The sequence below is a fragment of the Mesoplodon bidens genome (assembly GCF_964165515.1).
Source record: "Mesoplodon bidens genome assembly, chromosome: 13".
NCBI lineage: Eukaryota > Metazoa > Chordata > Mammalia > Artiodactyla > Ziphiidae > Mesoplodon > Mesoplodon bidens.
The window spans coordinates 39956971-39977436 of NC_138169.1; the positions used below are offsets into that span (position 1 = coordinate 39956971).

General features: G+C 45.4%; 1 long non-coding RNA gene across 2 annotated transcripts in view; it reads right to left on the reverse strand.

Annotated features, from left to right (window-relative positions):
• Positions 1-13648: 13648 nt before the first annotated feature.
• The window catches only part of LOC308626693, a 64056-nt gene continuing 57238 nt past the window's right edge, over positions 13649-20466 (reverse strand). For both annotated transcript variants that reach the window (XR_014017289.1, XR_014017290.1), the window contains exon 4: positions 13649-13719. This is a non-coding gene — a long non-coding RNA (uncharacterized lncRNA). The remainder of the gene's footprint in view (positions 13720-20466) is intronic.

Sequence of the window (20466 nt, forward strand, 5' to 3'; positions counted from 1 at the left end):
TATATGTCAATTGTACTTCAATTTTTTAAAAAAAGAAAATTTAACTTAAAAAATAAAAATTTAAAAATTAAAACTAGAAAATAATAGTATTCCTCATTATAAATACCTACATATTCCAATTTCCATAAGAGAAATATATCATAGAAAAAGAAAAAATGGTAAATTTTATATATTTGGCCACACTTTTTTTAAAAGGCAGGAGAATATATCCGTGTTTTTCACTGCCTCCAGGTCTTTTTCTAAAGGGAGGCCTCTGGGTGTCATCATTGCTAAGTGAGGCAATGGTTAGGGACTAAACTAGCCAGTGATGTGCTGGTAAATATCTAACAACTGGCTCTCCAACAAGAACAAAAAACACTTGTGCGCAAATATTGGCATATAAGTTTATTATAACTTTTACTGATATAAAGGATGTGAATCACCCAATTTACTATTACTTCTACTACTACTACTAAAACATAAAACACTCTTTATTTTAAATTCCACGTAGCAATTGATTTTCACGGAATAATTTCATTGACTTGCCAAACTCTTGTGTCTGCAGCCAACAATGGTTGCAATCGATGAACAAGTACAGTTCTGCCATGAATGTTGGTTGATATTTTCATGTAATAAGAAAAAATGGAAATGACGAAAATGCTCATTCATTAATGATGTGAGCAATTTTTTTTGATGAATCAGATGAAGGTTTTTGAATACTGGAAGATCATGTCCTCGTTGTCTTATGTTATTCACAATGTAACAGCCACAGGCACAATGCACTTTTACGCTTAATTTACATTATTATTGTCTCCACCATGTTGTTACATGGTTGTTACACCTAGCCAATCAATAAGACAGTATTTTTAAGCCTGATTTGTAGCATTTGCTGATTTGCATGGGGTAAATACTCCCACTGTGGCTGATTTCAATCTACCAACGTGAAGTCACTTAAAGGTGGAGTTGGGGAGGTGTAGGCAGTGACAACCACTGTATAGTGTTTCCACATAATAGACATAGATTGATAGACACACAGACAGTACAATATACTAAAATTATCAGAATGTGATGAGTTTTTAGTATTACATGTTTTGAATGTAACTTAGTTAGTTGTAGGTTTATATAATTTAATTTTTTAAATAACCGTGTTTAACAAAATTCCTGAAAATTTAGCAATCGGCTCTCACAGGCCAGTACCTGCCAGGTTTGGCAAACCATGAAACACCTTGTTTCTCGATGGGAGTTAAGGAACCATGGAAGAGCTCCCCACCTCTATCGCAGTCCCAGGAAGCAAGGAACTTAGGGGTCCTGATCACACTGGAACTCACGACGTCTCTCTTGGTTTTTCTTCTTTATTTTCTTTGTGCGTCCATGGATCTTGCTACTTTCTGGTGCAGCATTCTCTATACGGTATTTCTCACAGAATCCATTTTCTTCTCTATGTTTCCTCTGTGGCTCTCTTTGGTATTGTTGTCATTTGTTTGTTTCTATTTCCCTGTTTCCTTTTTTTTTTCTTTTTTTTTTTTTTTTGTGGTACGTGGGCCTCTCACTGTTGTGGCCTCTCCCGTTGCAGAGCACAGGCTCCGGACGCACAGGCTCAGCGGCCATGGCTCATGGGCCCAGCTGCTCCGCGGCATGTGGGATCTTCCTGGACCGGGGCACGAACCCGTGTCCCCTGCATCAGCAGGCGGACTCTCAACCACTGCGCCACCAGGGAAGCCCCCGTTTCTTTTTTTTTTTTTTTTTTTGCGTTACGCGGGCCTCTCACTGCTGTGGCCTCTCCCGTTGCGGAGCACAGGCTCCGGACGCACAGGCTCAGGGGCCATGGCTCACGGGCCCAGCCGCTCCGCAGCACGTGGGATCTTCCCGGACCGGGGCACAAACCCGCGTCCCCTGCATCGGCAGGCGGACTCTCAACCACTGCGCCACCAGGGAAGCCCCCTCCCCCCGTTTCTTTTACTCTCATTGTCTTCCATGTGTTCCCCTTTCCCTTTTTCCATCCATCAGCACAAAAGTTTTCAGCTGCCATTTTCCATGGTTTTTGCGAATCTTCCCCCTTTTTTCTTTTTTTTTTTTAAATAGTGGTGGCTTATGTTTAAAAGAAGGTCACAGGAATCCATGTCTGTCAGAACTGTGAGGAAACCTACAGCAGACAGACTTCTGGGGCATTTTCTTCCTAATTTTCTGATACTCAATATAGCATTTTAATGAACTCAACACCCAGAGAGGGGGAAGCTCTACAGGATGTACCTTAAGTGAGATCCTTGGGGTGGCTGCCCATTTAATGGGATTTCATCAGTGAGAAAAGCATAGCACAGGAGGAACTGGTGGAAAAAGTTAGTAAGCCCAAGAGAAGGTCTGTGACCCCACTGGTTCATGCACTCTGAGACTCTGAGCTGATCTCTGCCCCATCCCGCTGTCCAACAGGAAGTCTCTCTGGACTCCTTGGCCTCAACAGAGTTGAGGGAGGCACAGGGGGTGGGGGACAGGGAGACCAGCTCTCTCAGGTCGTCTTTTTTTTTTTTTTAATTTTTTTATTTATGGCTGTGTTGGGTCTTCGTTGCTGCACTCGGGCTTTCTCTAGTTGTGGCAAGTGGGGGCCACTCCTCATCGCGGTGCGCGGGCCTCTCACTGTCGCGGCCTCTCTTGTTGCGGAGCACAGGCTCCAGACGCGCAGGCTCAGTAATTGTGGCTCACGGGGCCAGCTGCTCCGCGGCATGTGGGATCCTCCCGGACCGGGGCTCGAACCCGTGGGTCCTGCATCGGCAGGCGGACTCTCAACCACTGCGCCACCAGGGAAGCCCCTCTCAGGTCGTCTTTACACCTAGACCCGCTCTGCTGTCATTTCTGCCCATTTTCACAGACAGCACTCTGTGTAGCTGCTACCTTCTCGCAGAGTTGCAGGTGGGAAGTGAGATGCAATACCTCGGCCTCCTAGCCCCAGCCCTACCTGGAAATTTTTCTGCACCCCGACTTCAGCCCAGGAAGGGTCTACCCGGCAGTTCACCTGTGCTTTTTTCTCCTAGTCCCCCTCCTCCCCAAATCTCAACAACAGACTCTCTAGAAAAAACGCCCTGGTTTGTAGTGTTTGCCAACTTCTATGGTGAACACACTGCTACCACAGTCGGTTCTCAGGAACAGGTGCAGGCCCGCTCAGGCACACCCCTGGATGTTGAGGTCACTGGCTATTGATGGTCAAAGCCAAACTTTCAGAATTTAAAATCCTTCTCTGTCTTAAAAACCCAGCTCTTAACAACAGAAGCCTTGGCTTTCAAGACTTTTCCCCTTGCTGTGCACCTATTTTATTTTACCTACTTTAGAATTCTGAGCTAAGACTGTCTCTTTGTCAGCTCTCTCCTGAGGGTAGTGCATTTAGGATCCTACCCATGTGTCCCCAGTAGTAGGAAAAGGTCAATGGGTACAAGAAAGCCTGGAGAGAGAGAAACCTCAATTATTATCTCAAAATATTATCCATCATACACTTATAACTTTTTTTAGTGTTTGAAATAGCAACTGTACTGCCAATAGAGGCTACATTAAGAAACCTCTATCAAACTTGGTATGAAATTAGAGGAAAGGCCAGCTACTAGGCCCTCTCCTTGAATGAAGGAGGGAGGGAAAGTGTAGGGAGAGAGAGGGAAAGGGTGAGGGAGAGAAGAGATAATGGAAACGGAGGGAGGAAGGGGAAGTAGAGGGACCGGAGGAGGAAGAAAATTCCCAAAGTTACCAAAAGTGTGATATATTTTGTTTACATTTAACAAATCAATGGTTTCAGCACACGCACTTGCTAAGTACAACTGTATACCTAACCTCATTTGAAGCTGTCATAAGACTCAATCAGAGTTCTTGCAGAAGGTGAGGCCCAGGTCCCGAGGGGCCCTCCCTAAACACCCACCAGGGGCTCTGCAGCTCGTGGCCACTGGGGGAATGGGACTGGCATCTAGTCAAAGCTCAGTCGTTGTTCCCACTGCTTCCCCTCTTCCCTGCCCCTCCTGAGACCTAGGGGCAGAGTTTTGTACCCCACCCCGGCTTCCAGTCTGGTGGGAGACCCTGGCAGTGAGAGAGCTGGGGTGCAGATGCTCTGGTCCTTTGATGCCTGACCCTGAGGTGTCTAAGACCCCACCTGTTAAATGAAAGGTAAGAGAATCTTAAACATCAGTATATCTTCTGATCACTTGCAAATTGTCTCCTTTCCCCTCCCTCTTACTCTGACAGACAGGAGACTGTCTGAGGTACCTCAAAGTGTCTTTCACTTTAAACAGTGAGAAATAATTAAAAGAAGTGACAAAGATGTCAGATTCCAATTAATCTAACCACTGATTCCTTTTGGAGCCTGGGAATCAGGCATCAGGCCCAGGGACTTCTCTGTCTACTAGTTGCATGACTTTGCAAAAGTTGCTTGGTATCTCTTAGATGTGGTTCCCTCACTTGTAGTGGAAATGATGCTTACACTGTAAGGTCAATGTAAGGAGTAAGTGACATTTTATGTAAAAGAGTGATATGCAAATTAGCGGGTTTTATTTTGGCTTGTTTTTGTGCCCTTTGATTGTTCCCCTCTCCAATGCCCCCTATCTTAGTCCTCTCTCTAAAAATAGTCACTATTAGCAATATACTATATATGCTTCCAGGCTTTTCTTCTAGGAGTTGCCCATAGAAAAGATATCTGTGTGTATGTGTTTTAACATAAGCGATGTATCTATTGTTTCACTTAACAATACGGCTTAGACAATTTTTTATGTCAGTACGATTAGGTCCACCTCATTTTAGAAAATTGCAGCATGGTCTTCCGTAAAAGGGGTGCACAATTTTTTATTTAGCCATTCCTCCTTTTATGAATATTTCTGTTGTTTTGAATTTTTCACTGTTATAAATAACAGTACAATGAAGAAGATCCTTGTACTTGCTCCCTCAGCACATGGTTTAAGTTTCTCTCTGGGGTAGCTATTAACAGTAGAACTTTGGGGTGATGGGTTATAAAAAGTGACCTCTTAAGTGGCTCTACTCACACCCATATTCCCTCCAGCTGTGTATGAGTATACTGAACGAATTTGAATTTCCTCCATTAAAGTGAGGTTGACACAACATTGTAAAGCAATTATAATCCAATAAAGATGTTAAAAAAATATATTCACTATCTAATGTACAGTTGAAGGAGAAAAAATAAAAAAGATGCCCAACTGTAAAAAAAGTGAGGTTGAACACCAGTTTATATAAATGTTGACCATTTTTATTATTTCTTCTGTGAATTACCAGTTTATATCCTTGGCCCATTTTTCAATTAGATCTTTTTTCTTTCTTTAAATGATGTGTTAATTCTAATCCTTTGTTTTTTGTTGTTGTTCGTCAAAACTAGAGTTCTATACAGACCACTGTTATCATTATTCAGCAATGATTTCCTCAAAGACAGAGATGCATTTTGTTTATCTTTTAACAACAGCATCAGCAAAGAGCCTCACCCAGAACTGCCCTCCATGAATGTTAGTGGATTGAGTTATTGAAAGAGCCGCTTCTGTCGGTCAGAAATCATACTAGTTGTTTTGACGATCACGTAAAATGGGAATTGGTGAAGCAGGTTTTGAAGTGCAAAAAGGTCAGGCAAGAACACGAGGTCGCACAGATATACTCACTGCAGGAAGCAGCTTCCACCCTGGGGTGGGCGTTAGTAGAACCTGGAGCCAGAGGAGGGGCCGGGCTGGTGCTGCTGTTTCTGAAGCGAGTGCCGTGCTGGGGTGGGAAACCTGGAAACTGGAACTTCAGGCTTCTAGAATCAACTGTAGCTGCCAAGGTGGAGACTGCTGGGGTGATAAGCAGTACAGGAAACGGGCAGCGCCGCCCTCTAGCGCCCCCTTTGGCAGAGCTGAGTACAGCAGAGGTTGAGCTGACAGCGTAGTAACTGGAATACCTCTTAAATCAGGGGACTTTTGCCTATGGGTGAAGATGCCCAGGGCTATGCTTTGATGACTTCCTCCCCCTTTTTACATTGCCTGAGAGTGCTCAAAGGAAATGTGAGTGTGGCACATGAGCATCACAAGGGTCTGAGGCACTCGCAGCCCTGCCTGGACGAGGCCACCCTCATCCAGCGCAGGGAATCACACGCACATCCATACGGAGAAATCCACTCTCACACCGCGGGCCAGCGCCGGAGGAATTGGGAGAGCGCACAGGCTGTGGCTCAGACCTCACAGCCGGGACCCTGGGGGGAAGATACAGAGAGGCCCTTTACGTCTGTAGGAGGCACGCACATCCCGCTGGTGATCTGACCTGGCTCCCAGGGCAAACGCCGGACGCTGGCCTCAGAGGATTTAATGACAAGGAGAAATAGAGAACTTTCGGTGATTTCTAACACCCCTGCCCACCCCTTCTCCAAAGAAACACTGATTATGCTGAGGCTGGGAGAAGACTTTCTTGTTAGTAAGACATGAACTCCCTGGCTCAAACCTGAGATCTGTGTTTTCCTTTTTAAGTCAGAATAGAAATGAAAGTGTTCTTTCCTGCATGCCTCTTCAGCTGATGTTGAACAGTTATCGCCGACCTATCGCACTGCTGCAGACAGGGAGGTAACAGACTGCCACGTGGCTCAGGAAAGGAGGGTACATTTCTACCACTCCATGAAGAGTAACCATCTGCAGACACAGCTCTGATTCCCCCAGGAGGGAGTCAAGAATAGACGGAGTAGGGGCTATACTAACTTCTCACCTTAGCTGCCATGCCCTTCCAAATGCTTTGCATCTCTCTCTCATGCCAAGGCAGGTAGCACTATTCAGCACCGTCATCAACAGAATCCACCCTGGGGGTTATAGTAAAGCAGGACAGTGCTGACTTCTGCTGCCACTCCGCTTCTACCTCTTTGCACAGGTAGTGTCCCCTCAGACCTCGGGGGAGTATGATGTGCTTTCCTGCTGGCCCCTAGCTACCTGGCACCCTGACCCCCACCCCAGCCCCACCCTGCGGTCAGGTCCTCTCTCCCTGGGCAGAGTTTTGTGCTCCAGACCATTCTCTCACTCCAGCCTCCTAGTGAACCATAACCAGTGTCCTATCTCAGTCTACTAGGGCTCTGTTCTCTGTTTCCCAAGGGCTTGACTGCTTATCTCAAAAGGCAGGGATGGGAGGGAGTGCTGCAATTCAATGCACAACAGAAACTGGAGGTGGAGCCTTTCTTCAGACCATGGGCGTAACCTACGTTAAGTGTTAGCTACAGTGAATTCCACCAAATTCTGTGGACCCCCACGACAAACCAGCACCTTCACTACTCCCTGAGTGCAAATGATGAGTGGATCGTTGATGAGCACTGTGTTAGAGCAGCTGCGAGAGGTAGCATCGGGAATACCTACAGGCACTGTCCATTACAATGGAAGCTAATGAGACTCAACAAAGAATGGGTAAGATCAGCCACCTGCACGCAGAAGCAGTGCACTTCAGAGCTGTAAACGCAGGCCAGCAGCTCTGCCAAGTACAGTCAGGAGACAAGAGCACCTCTCCAGCAGATCAAGAGAAGGAGGTGTCTTTAGAGTTTGGGCCCGGTGCATCCTGAGGACAGGAACTTTTTAAAAATGACCTATTTTATCACATCATGACTGACTGCCTGTTAGAAGGATGGTGCTCTGTATGAATTCTCGAACTGGGAGAGGAAGCCAAAGAGTAACTACTGGTCAGTGTTTATCCTGTGCTGCAAATACTATTTGACAGGTCACTGGGTCAACTAAAAGCCAACATTTACAGGACACTTACTGTATGTGCCAGGCCAGAGGTAAGTAAGCTTCATGTCCACGCTCTCATTTAATCCTCACAAGCACGTGATGAAGTAGGTTTATCCACCAGCCTTTTGCGAGTTTGATTACTGGGGATCAGTCTCCCAAAGCCTGATTTGCTCTCGGGGGTCTGATAGTACCGAGTATCTGAACGTGCAAAGCTAAGAGTTGAGGTCGTGGTGACTCCGCTAACGTACAGCCACCCTGAGGGTGCCAGGCTGAAACGGATGGCTTGACTCTCTTAAATTTCTTGATTACCAAAGAGATCACCTGTTCTGCCCCTTGGTTGACCCGGGCAGCTCATCAAAGTCATGCTTTCCTTGCAAGATGTGAGGCTCCAAATGTGCAAAACCCAGGTTGGAACAGAGACGTGACACATGGAGTTCAAACACGATAGTCTCCGCAGAAACTCAAACTCTTTCCACCATACACATGTTACTTTCATGCTTTATTTTCAGAAATAGAAACATAATGCATTCCACCAGAGACAGGTGACATGTCTCAAACAGCTTGCGAGGGACAAAAGTGGGTGTGGGGTGGAGAATGCATTGGCAAAGATTCTAACTGCCCAGGAAAGGAGAGGAATCCCCTCTCCCCGCACCCCCCAAAAAACTGGCATCTTGATGGAAGATTTGAAACTTGAACCATGGATATTATCATCTTACTACAAAGTGTAAATATCTAAAAGGAGAGAATTATAATCATTCTGACATTATACAGCTTTCAGCCGAATTTCAGACTGAGCTGATGACTCCTGAGCTGATTGCCTGTGGCATGCGGAACACCCATCCACTGCCCTAACATCATCTAAACCAGCAGGGGCAGGAGGGGCTGGCGTGCTGTTATTGCACTAAGATGAAAGTGGCTGGCGAAGTGGGTCTGGTTTGGTAATTAAACACTTTATTGTAGCTCTCAAATGTAAAGCCAGGCCCAGCAACTTTCTTTGCTAGTAAAATATTCCTACCTTCTTCCAGACACTGATATTGATCTAAGAGGTATATGCTTATAGTAACAAAAGTATAAAATGTGGGGATTGAAGATAAAACTTGTACATGGTACATACTTATGACCTGAAAGACAGTGACTGCCTCCAAATGTATACATCTGGATGAATGAATGGAGACCCCAGGATGCTGCATCAACATGGATATATTTTTAAACTATTAAATGTATATATATTTATATTTCATTTATACATATTTAGTATATACATTTTTAAAATACTCCTTTTCCTTCCAATCCACGTCTCCTTGAAATTCATGATGATGCAGTATGCTGGGGTCCTCATTCATTCATCCCTCCCCTTTCTCCTCAGTCAGATAAGATTATAAACATTGAGCATAGTATTCGTGGTATTTTAGTTTAAGGATGCGGGGAGGGGTACAAAAGGGCATCTATTTCTAAGACTGTCTCCGCACACAGGGACAGATTCCTTCCAACAACTATTCCAACTGTCTCTTTCAATCAAACCAAGCCTGGTGATCTGTCTGCACTCCAGTGTGATTGGAACATCTAATCCTACCAGCTCTCCCTGGCTGTGTGGACAGAAAACATCGATCAGTCTGACCAAAAGCTGCACCCAGAGTAATTCTGGGAATTTTCCTGGTGCAATTATTTTAAGAAGCAGTTTCAGAAGGTTGGCAATGACAAATTGAATGAAAGTTTGGATGAGTCTGTGGATCAGTGAAAATAACTTATAGGCAGAAAATGGTTTTTTTAATTTTACATTTTTTTAGATTTTTTTAATGATTATTAAAGTAATACAGCTCATTGCAGAAAACACAGCAAAGCACAAAGAAAAACAAGAAGAATCACCAATAACCCTCCTCCGACCTTGGCTGTGAACAGCTTTTTCAACCTAAAGCTAAATGAATCTGGAGCTAAATGAATCTTCCAGGATCAAGAAATGTCCTTAAATGTTCTGGCATCTGCCGTTCACTCCAAGAGTTGCCCATCCACAGTCCCAAAACCCCCCCATGGTGACCCTTCCTGCGCCAGCCTTAGTCTTGGGCAGAACTGGTAGCCCCTATAAAGTGAATGTCCAGGGTCCCCAAGGAGGCTTCTGCCCAGATATACTGTTTCAATCTGCTCCCCAGAACCAGAACTCAGGAAACAGCACTTGTTATTTCACAGTGAAATTTGGCTAAGTATAAATACTCACTGCCTTACGCTCATTCGCACTAAAATGTAAATAAGGTCTGTGTGATGTTTCTACAAGGAGAAAGGGGGACACCCCAGAACTCTAGGCATCTGAGTTAGGAAGCAGGATGCCATGAAAGACAGTCCTCATTCAGGAATGAGCCATTCTAATGTCAGGCAGCCCTTCTTGTTAGTGACTCTTTTAAAGCCTAAATGGATCCTGTCGTAACCTGAAACACGGCCATTCTTTGAACGAAAGCCACCTAAGGGGGCTTGTCTTCCAGTGAATTGCCCTATGGTACCTCCATCACCTGGGAAAGCTGGCCTGGCACACAAAAGTCAAATCACAGACATCATTTCTTTTCTACCTTCTTCTCCATTGAAAATAGCCTCTTTGTCTCACGTTTCCTAACTGTTCAAATGAATTCAAAATACGAGGGAGCCCTATCAGGCCAAGCTGTCCAGTTTCACATGAGAATTTCTCATCTTTCCAAAGCTCACAGCCTTCTCAGTTTGTTTTCATGTTTGAATTAGACATGGTTTTGGGGTCATTGAACCCCAAATTAATTAAATCCCTTAAATTATCTTTGAGAAAGGGTCATCGTGTGTATTTATTAAATAAAATTATCTAGTGTCTTCTTTCAGATGCTTTTACAATGAACAAATTCCCTTGTTTCCTGGGAATTCTTTGATGTTCCAAAAGCTTCTGGCACATTTTACATGAGACGTTTCTAGGTTCTTCTTCCCTAGAAACAGGAAGTTGACAAGAAGCTCCAAACATTTATTTTAGTTCCCAAAATTGGGATGGGAGGTGTCCGATAGGTTCTAAAAATAGTAAAAGCCCTTCAGCATGAATTTGGTCTTTACCAAAAGAGTCAATGGATTTAAATTTTGTCTGAAATTTGTCCAAAACCCACCGGGTTAGGTTTGGAGACATCTTCCCACTCAAAATTCTTAGCCATGAAAATATTACACCTGGAAAATGGCTTTATTTCTGTTCCTTGATAGGATAAATGATTACAACAACAACAAACATTCTTGACAATAAAAACTCACTGTCACTGAACCATCCTATCCTCTCCGTTATAACAGGAATTGGCACATTACTGTCCATGGGCCCTATGCGCCTGGTTGCCGTTTAGTTTTTTGGGTTTTTTAAAAAATAATTTGTTGAGGTGAAATTCAAATAACAGAAAATTAACTGTTTTAAATGAAACAATGCAGAGGTAATTAGTACATTCACAGTGTTGCACAACCACCACCTCTACCTAGTTCCAAAACATCTCCATCCTTCCAAAGCAAAATCCTGTACCCAGGGGCTTCCCTGTGTGGTGCAGTGGTTGAGAATCCACCTGCCAATGCAGGGGACACGGGTTCGAGCCCTGGTCTAGGAAGATCTCACATACTGCGGAGCAACTGGGCCCGTGAGCCACAACTACTGAGCCTGCGCGTCTGGAGCTTGTGCTCCACAACAAGAGAGGCCACGATAGTGAGAGGCCCGCGCACCGCGATGAAGAGTGGCCCCCACTTGCCACAACTAGAGAAAGCCCTCGCACAGAAACGAAGACCCAACACAGCCATAAATAAATAAATAAATAAATAAAGTTAAATCATATGGGCTTCTAAGAAGACCTCTGGGAAAAAAAAAAAAGAATCCACCTGCCAATGCAGGGGACATGTGTTCGAGCCCTGGTCCAGGAAGATCCCACGTGCCGCGGAGCAACTAAGCCCGTGTGACACAACTACTGAGCCTGTACTCTAGAGCCCACGAGCCACAACTACTGAAGCCCTCGTGCCTAGAGCCCATGCTCTGCAACAAGAGAAGCCACCGCAATGAGAAGCCCGCGCACCACAACAAATAGTAGCCCCTGCTCGCTGCAACTAGAGAAAGCCAGCACACAGCAACAAAGACCCAACAGTCAAAAAATAAATTAATTTAAAAAAAAGTCCTGTACCCATTAAGCAATGTCTCCCCATTCCCTCCTCCCCCAGTGCTTGGCAACCACCAATCTGTGTTCTGTCTCTACTTATTCATTTATCATTTATGTGAAATCTCCAGATTTATTTATTCTGGAGGTTTCCTATAAATGAAATCACACAATATGTAGCCTCTGCGTCTGGCTTCTTTCATTCAGCATAATGGTTTGGAGGTTCATCCACACTGTGGCATGTGTCAGTACTTCATTCCTTTTTATGGCTGAATGATATTCTCTTGCATGTGTATACAAGGATTTGTTTACCCATTGATGGACATTTGGGCTATTTCCACCTTTTAGCTATTGTGAATAGTGCTGCTATGAACCTGTGTATATGTACTTATTTGGGTCCCTGTTTTCAATTATTTTGAGTATATAATCTAGGAGTAGAATTGCCGGGTTATATGGTAATTCTATGTTTAACTTTTAGAAGAACTATCAAACTGTTTTCCACAGTGGCTACACCATTTTACGATTTTATTTTATTTACACTATTTTATCTATATACACCATTTTAATTCCTGCCAGCAATGTACGAGTTCCAATTTCTCCACATCCTTGTCACCACTTGTTGTTTCCCTTTTTTAAAAATTGCTATCGCCATCCTAGTGTCATCACCTGTTTTTGTGAATGAAGTTTTATTGAGACAGCCATGCCAATTCATTTACTTGTCTATGGCTGCTTTTGCTACAATGGCAGAGACTGTATGTCCCACAAACCTAAAATATTTACTATCTGGCCCTTTGAGAAAAAGTTTGCTGAACTCTATTTTAGAAGATTAGCCCTTTTTTTTCTTTGTCATTTTATTTCACAGCTCCCCAGAATAAGACCAAATAATACTGCTGTGACCTTGGGTGAGTTAACTTATTTTCAATCTTAAATTTCCTTATCTATAAAAAGATATGATAGGACTAGTTGCTTTCCAAGTTCTCCTCTGGAATTTTATAATAATCTGATAAACTATGGTACTTCCAAAATGGGTAATTAATTTGCAGTTTATGCTTTCTTAGGTAGTCTGTAACTTGCTCAGCTATCTTTTGGCTTAAATGAATGCTTTCCTCTGTTATCTCTTTGATCTATTCATTATACAAACAGGGAACAGCAGCCAATGCCTAGCTCACTGTTCTTTCTCTGTACCAAGTTGCAATGATATGGTAGCGTTGTCTAGGAAGGTAGGAACAAACTGTCAAGTGGAAATTCCTGGCTCCTCTAGTGAGGAGAAAAGGAATCCTGTCAAAACTGAGTGGCGTCATTGATGGTTTCTCAAATACACAGCTGTGCCCAATTTAAGACCAAGTCCTCTTTCTCCAGCTCCTCAACCTGAGGAGGATGGTGCAGGAAGAAAACAAAGAGAAAGAGAGGGAGTGGGGGAGAAAGAATAGGTTATTTAATAACACTTCACTAAAGGAATGCTGGGGGCTTCCCTGGTGGCGCAGTGGTTGAGAGTCCACCTGCCGATGCAGGGGACACGGGTTCGTGCCCCGGTCCGGGAAGATGCCACATGCCGCGGAACGGCTGGGCCCGTGAACCATGGCTGCTGAGCCTGCGCGTCCAGAGCCTGTGCCGCAACGGGAGAGGCCACAACAGTGAGAGGCCCACGTACCGCCAAAAAAAAAGGAATGCTGAAGTTGAACACTTCATATGAATAACCTGTTCCCCGCGTGAGAAGGCTGGGAGACGGAGCAAGCTACCTAAGCGGGCACCTCGATCTGAACACCTTCACCAAGAGCTGGATGTGGACGGGCCACCAATTTTCAAAATGGAGAAACAGAAGTGAAGGGCCTGGCCCGTACTCACCAGGGAAATTCATTGCAGAACATGGATGAGACCCAGGTGTCCTGACTCCAATCCAGGAAAAGGAGGAACGGGGGCAGCATCTGCTCAGGAGAGGAAAGGAGATATTTTGACCCATCTGAGCGGTTGTAACTCGTCACGGTGAAAGGTACACGGGGACATCCTGCTGGTTTGACCAGAATCAACGTTGCCTGCCACGATCAGGAAGGACCCACGTGTAACTGTAAAACACACCTGGGCGCTCGGTCCTCGTGGGTCTCTAAGCTGGCCTGAGTGAAGCCGCACCATGGCCCGAGTACCGTGTTGCAGGTTACTCGTCACCTGGCTGAAGCCCCTGGTGAACAAACTGCAAACACTCGGGAGAGGGCTCAGGAGGCTCATGTCCCTCTCTCCACACACACGGGAGGAATCGGCAGGTGTCCTGGGCCAAGCGTGGGCGGTGCCCCAGCTGGCTTGGTCTCACCCAGCAGACCCACTTCCGTCACCAGCAGGTTCCACCTGTGTATCCCCTGCAGTCCGGCCAGTGCCCTTCAGAGTTGGGGTGAGGTGGCCAATACCTGATATGGGGCTGTCACTACTATTTTGGAACATCCTCAACCTCTTGTTCTGAAATTGCTCAGTGTCACCAGCAAAGCCCACTGGGGTGGGGGAGGGAGAATAAGATGGAATCTAGGTGATAAGGTCTAACCTCTTCCTTTGTGTTTCCTCTAGTTTCGCTTGCTCACGGGGGTGGGGGGTGGGGGGCTCGTGCAGAGATGCTGCGCCCTGCACTGCGATCTGGAGTGTCAGCAGCATAGCTGTGCCCTTCCCTTGAGAACCTGCCCCCTCCCTGCTAACGAGATCCCTATAAAGCAGCCCGGCCCACAGCCTGGGAGAGACCCTGTGCTCTAGATCGCAGTTCTGCAGCTCTCCATTCTTTGATCAAAGAATAAAGCTTTCCTTTGCTTCTGAACCCAACTTGGTCTGGTTCTATGGGTGTGAAAGACACCGGGCAGAAGGACCCCTGCTGGGGCCCAACTTGAAAGGGTTGGTAACAAAAGTCCATTTTTTCCTGTTTTATTAAGGTATGATTGATTGACAAATAAAAATTGTATACATTCAGGTTGTATAATATGATTATTCTTTTTCTTTGTTAGGTGTACAATGGGGCTTAATATATGTGTCCATCATGAAATGATTACCACGATCAAGTTCATTAACACATCCATCACCTCACATAGTTACCATTGTTCTTCAAAGTTCATTTTTAAAATCCAGGGTCACCTGTTTCCCATTCCATGCACCTTGAATCTCCTTCTGGTCCCACTCTGCTTCCTCCCCACACTTTGCAAAAGCTGTTTCCTCTGCTGGAAGGTGCAGGTCCTATTCTTTGGCCAAGTTCTACAAACCTCTCAAGATCCAAGTCGAATGCCACCTCCTCCAGGAAGCCTTCCCCATTCTTTCCTGTCTCACTTTTACCATAGCGTGGATTGTACTGGAACATGCTTCCCCTGTTACTTCTTCCTTCACAGCTAGTCTGTGAGTCTCTGGAGGATGAGCACTGGCTCTCCTACCTCTGCTTTGCTCCCTTTAGCTCTGAGCCAGCATGCAGCAGGCACTCCATGGATGAAAGGATGAAGAAATGAATGAATGAAGTGCCTTCCTCCAAAGCTGAGCTCTGCCTGCTGCAGTTCCTCAGAAATCCCTTCCCTTGTAGTGGGGGGGCCTCTCCCTCTGAGAGCTCTGTCCCTGAGGCCCCACTCACACACCGGATGCTCAGGGATTCAGCACACCTCCCTGCTGAGGCTCTGGGAGTGGACTCTTCTCATGGGTGCTTTTTGAAAGAGAGTATTATCTCTGTTATACTGCTGGGCTGTAAGCCTACGCTGTCCTCATCTGGCTCTTCCTACCTCCGTTAAATGGTCATCACCTGCTCAGTCTCTCAACTGGAAATGCTTGCATGATTCTTTCCCTGAGTTTTCACCCCCACCAGTCACCAAATCCTTATGATGCCACCTCAGTCATTTCTCTTCAATTTTCCGTCAATCTCCTGCTCTAGAGGAGGCCACGGATGAATTGGGAGGGTCTCCTAACTGCTCCCCCTGCATGAACCTATCTCCCCACCGCAGCATCTGAACGTACTGCCTGAGGGAGTTTCTTCCAAACTAGTCCAACCACATTGCTCTCCTCCTTAGTCGCTGGACCCTGGCCCTGGGGATGGTCCAGGCCCCGGAGCACTGCACGTCCCTGTCCCTTTCGTGCAGCCCCATGTCCTCCCCAGGCAGCCTGTACCACGTGCAGCCCTGAGCACTCACCAAGTCCTGGAAGCTCTGGGTCTTCTGTGACTCTGGCCTTTGCATTTGCGGTGGTCTCTGTTTTGCCCTTCCTCGCATCCCTCCCTGGCTCAAAACTTGCTCTCTGTGTGGAGCGCCCCCCAGGCCTCCCGCTTCCACTAGTGTCACCACTCGCCACTCTGCACACCCCTGCAGTACGGCTCTGTCCCCGGTTACACGTAAACTCCCCGAGGGCAGCGTCCTACGTGCTTCACTCACCTCAGGATCCCTAACAGCTCATACCATGATTGGCTTTTAACGTGAACATCTAAATCAGCTGGGTCCTTGGCCTTAGGCAGGCCTGACTGCTGTCAGAGGTTAAGGGAGCCAAGGGAGCAAAACAAACATATTGAATGCCTGCCTTGTGCCAGTTAAGGGTCAGCCACATATCTGCTAATTTTGCATGTGAAACAACATCATATCAAGCCCACCCTGACCTAGCATTGGTGATGGAAGCTGAGAGGGGTGAGGGGAGAGTTGGATGATGGTAGCAGCTGGAAGGCAACGGAGGGCAGCAGCCAGTGATAAAGGGGCACCCAGGCAACACTTGGTAGAATTACGGCACTCCTGGCTCTGTCTGCTGTGCAGCAATCACCAAGCAGGAGCCCTGTCTCACTCTGGCAGGGCACATTAGTGTCCCCTTCCTGGCTGACCCCTTGTGAGAGCATCATGGTATAACGGAAAGGGCAGGGGCTTCAGAGCCACGGAGACCTGGGCTCAAATCCCAGCTCAGCTATTGCTAGCTGTGTGATCTCAAGCAAATTACTTAACCTCTCTGATCTTCAGACTCCTCTCCCAAAAAACAGAAATTAAAAAAAAATCACAGGATTATTTATTCCTAGCATAAATATTGTTTTGAGTCCTCATTTGTATCATCTCTGATCTAGTCAGTGGGAATACAATAGCTTCCAATATAATACATACTTAAATATTAGTTTCTTTCCCCTCTGCTATTTATTCCCCAGTCAGAAGCACAGAATCCTTAGAGAAATCCCCTCCATTCTTTCTTTCCTCCAGTGCACATTATTCCATCCTCCAAGTAAAGATCATCTGATGATAACAGTAACACCCAACACTTACGAGGTACTTCCTATGAGCTAGGCAGTATTGAAAGTACTTACATTTACTAACTTAATGCTCACAACACAGATTGGTTTTACAAGTAAGAAAAAAAAAAGGCACAGAGAAGCTAAGGAATTTGTCAAGGTCACACAGCTAGTGAATGATGGAGCTGGGATTTGAACCTAGGCACCCCAGTTCAAGTCCACAGCCTGAGCCAACAGATTAGAGATTAGACATTTCAGCCCCTCTGGATGAGAGTGTCTTCAGAGCTGTCTTTCTTCCCCATCCCTTCTTTTCTTTTCTCTTTTCCTCTCTTCTTTTCCTCTCAACCGAAGAAACCGAAGGTCACTTTGGACAGGGTTAGATGACATGCTCAAAGTTACACAACTCCTTGCGGCATTTTCCTGACTCCCATTCCTGTGCCCTTCCTATGACACTGTGCAACACTAGACAATCAGTATGAAGGCAAATGGCTGAAATTAATTACCATTTTGAGTAAATAACTTATATGACTTTATCCTCCCAGTTAAAACAATCATTTGCAGGTATCAAATCTGATGGTAAAAATATATATATATTTCCATTAGACAGCATTATGTTTCTTTTACTTTAATACCCATCTGAAAAGCATGCTTTGTTTTTGCTAGCGTTGTTTGAATTTCTGCCCCCATAAATATTTGCACTGTTGTCTTAGTTTTAATTAGTTTCTGGTGTTTTCCTTGGACTGGTTTTACGATGGGATGGGAGTGGAGTATTTACAGTCTGACCTGCCATCTGTGAAGCTTTGCATCCCCAAACCACCGTAGCCACAGCTCAGAGATGACATCGATGTACAGTCAAAACAAGCCAGGGGTGTTCGTGAGCAAGGCAGTGCTGTGTCTCAGCTGCTAAGTGACCCTGAAACACTCAGAGGCAGCCATCACATAGGGACACTACAAACAAGCCTCCCCGGAATCTTCCAAAGCTTTGCCCTTGAACTGACTCAAGGTCATCACAATCCAGAACCTAATTTCAGGAAGAATTTGTTCTTGGGTCAAGGGGGTACTGAACCCAGAGGAGATAAGAGACTGAATAATGCCATTGAGAAACTGGGGCAGAAGTCTACAGAGGCTGGTGTAGGTGATACGTGAGACATTGTAGGAAGAACACTATTTGCAGATAGAAGAATTTCCCAGCTTATCTGTGTGAGTCGATGAACTCCTCTGAGTTTCAATTTCCTCATTTGTAAAATGGGGGGTAATAATACTCATCTTGCTGATCACCTAGGGATCATATGAGGAAATTAGGTAAGTGAGATCAATCTGAAAACTGTAAAGTGCTCTAGAAATACGATGAATTGTATTATTGCTGTTCTGTAATGTCTATGCAAAGGAAGTGGAGTTTCACTGGAAGAACATATATAACAGTGATTTCCACTTAAATGCACCAGAAAGAATGATGCAATTCATTATGAGACTTCTACTGCATTTTTAAACCCAGGGGAAGCTTTGCAAGCATAAGATAACAAAAACACAGCAAGGTAGTGTTAGATGGGGACTTGGCATCTGCACAGGCCCTGAGTGTTTCAGACACATGGAGGAGGGTGAGGCAGGTGAAATGTACAGCCTGGGAAGGGCTGGCTCCCCCATGTGCACAAGGGGGACCTGGGACAGTCACTGGGCCGCTGCTCCAGCTTACCTGCCAAGGCAAATTCCAGAGATTGCTACAGGCTGAACTGTGTCCCCTAGCTGCATGTGTTGAAGCCCTAATACCAAAGGTGACAGCATTTAGAAATAAGGCCTTTAGGAGGTAATTAAGGTTAAATAAGGGCTTAAGGGTGGGGCCCTAATCCAATAGGACTGGTTGCCTTGTACAAAGAAGAGATCTCTCTTTCTCTTTCTCTCTCTCTCTCTCTCTCTCTCTCTCTCTCTCCCCCCCCCCTCCCTCAGATGAAAAGCTACATGAGGACAAAGTAGCCACCTGCAAGCCAGGAAGAGAGGTCTCACCAGAAACCAAACCTTGCTGGCACCTTGGTCTTCAACTTTGCAGCCTCTAGAACTGTGAGAAAATAAATTTCTCTTGTTTAAGCCACCCAGTCTGTAATATTTTGTTAGGCAGCCCTAGGAGACTAAGACAGTGACAATATCTTTATTTTCGTTTTACAACTAAAAAGAAAAATCAAGTTTTCTTTGAGATATATTAATCTCTGCCACTTCTACCTATATACCCAATGAAAATGAAGAAAAACTCCAATGGAAAAGTCTTACTGGGTACCATTTTGTCTTAAGATAACAGACTGGAGAAAAAGTGTAATTTCAAGGTAAATTCTATCCATCAATTCTCCTCAGAATCCACCTGCTCTTTTAAGAGTTCACTAAATCATCGGGTGTCAGGGTTGCAAAGATCTTAAGTGTTACTGTCTGGTCATCCACCAAAGTTTCGATTTCAGTACTCTAGTGGAGAGGCTAAAAACTCACATGTTGGAGTTTGACCACCTGAGACCATATCCTGGCTCCTGCATTTCTTGGCTGTGGAAATCTAAGAAACTTAAAACATATCCAAATCCCAGTTTCCTCATCTATAAAATGGAAATAATAATAATAACAATAACACATTGACCTTGGGCTTCTTGTAAAGAGGAAATGAAATAACCTACCCCCGTGTAGTGTCTGGCAGCTAGTAAGTGCCCAGTTAATGTTAACTATTACTATCTATCTTAGAAAAGTTAGATCGAAACTATGAAATACTCTGCAATCAAGTTAAAGCCCGGCCTCCCATTTGGGAGTCACCCCTGGCACTCTAACCCACCCAGTCAGCTATTGATCTGTAAAGTCAGTTACATATTTATCAGTTAGAGTGAGGGGAAGGAAAGGTATTAGAGAATGACAATAAAATCCATTTAAGGAAATCCAATTCAGTAAATCCTTAAGACAAGTGCAGCCATTGTGCACATGGCACAGAAAGGTATTATTTCTGCAAATACTGCCCCTTCAAACACTTTGCTCCTATGGTGTTTGAAGGGGATGTCAACACGGGGCAGGCCCCTCCCCAGATTGGAGTATGGGTGACCCTGGGGGATGCAGGGGACACCAAAGGCCACAGGAAACACATATGGCCCAGCTTCCTGGAGCCCCGATTGAATGAAACAGAATGCAAACATTTGCATGATTTTTTTAAAGACAAAATATGGTACTTCCAAGAACTTTCTGACATGCCTTATTCCGTTTCCAGCCGTGCCTCCAGTTGGGGAGGAGCTGTGAACTCTGCTCTGCCAGGGGGCTCTGGGGTAAAAGAAAAGCCCAGACCAGGAGGCTGCTCCCCCGCAGGCCACTGCCTCCCTGCATTATCCCAGCAGCCTCCTCCTTTCCAGCACCGTGATCTTCGCAAGCCCAGCGGGCACAGCCCATCCTCCCGGAGGTAATACCTTCAGCACCTCCCTCTGGCCTACGGGGTGAAGTCCACGTTTCTTTAACTTGG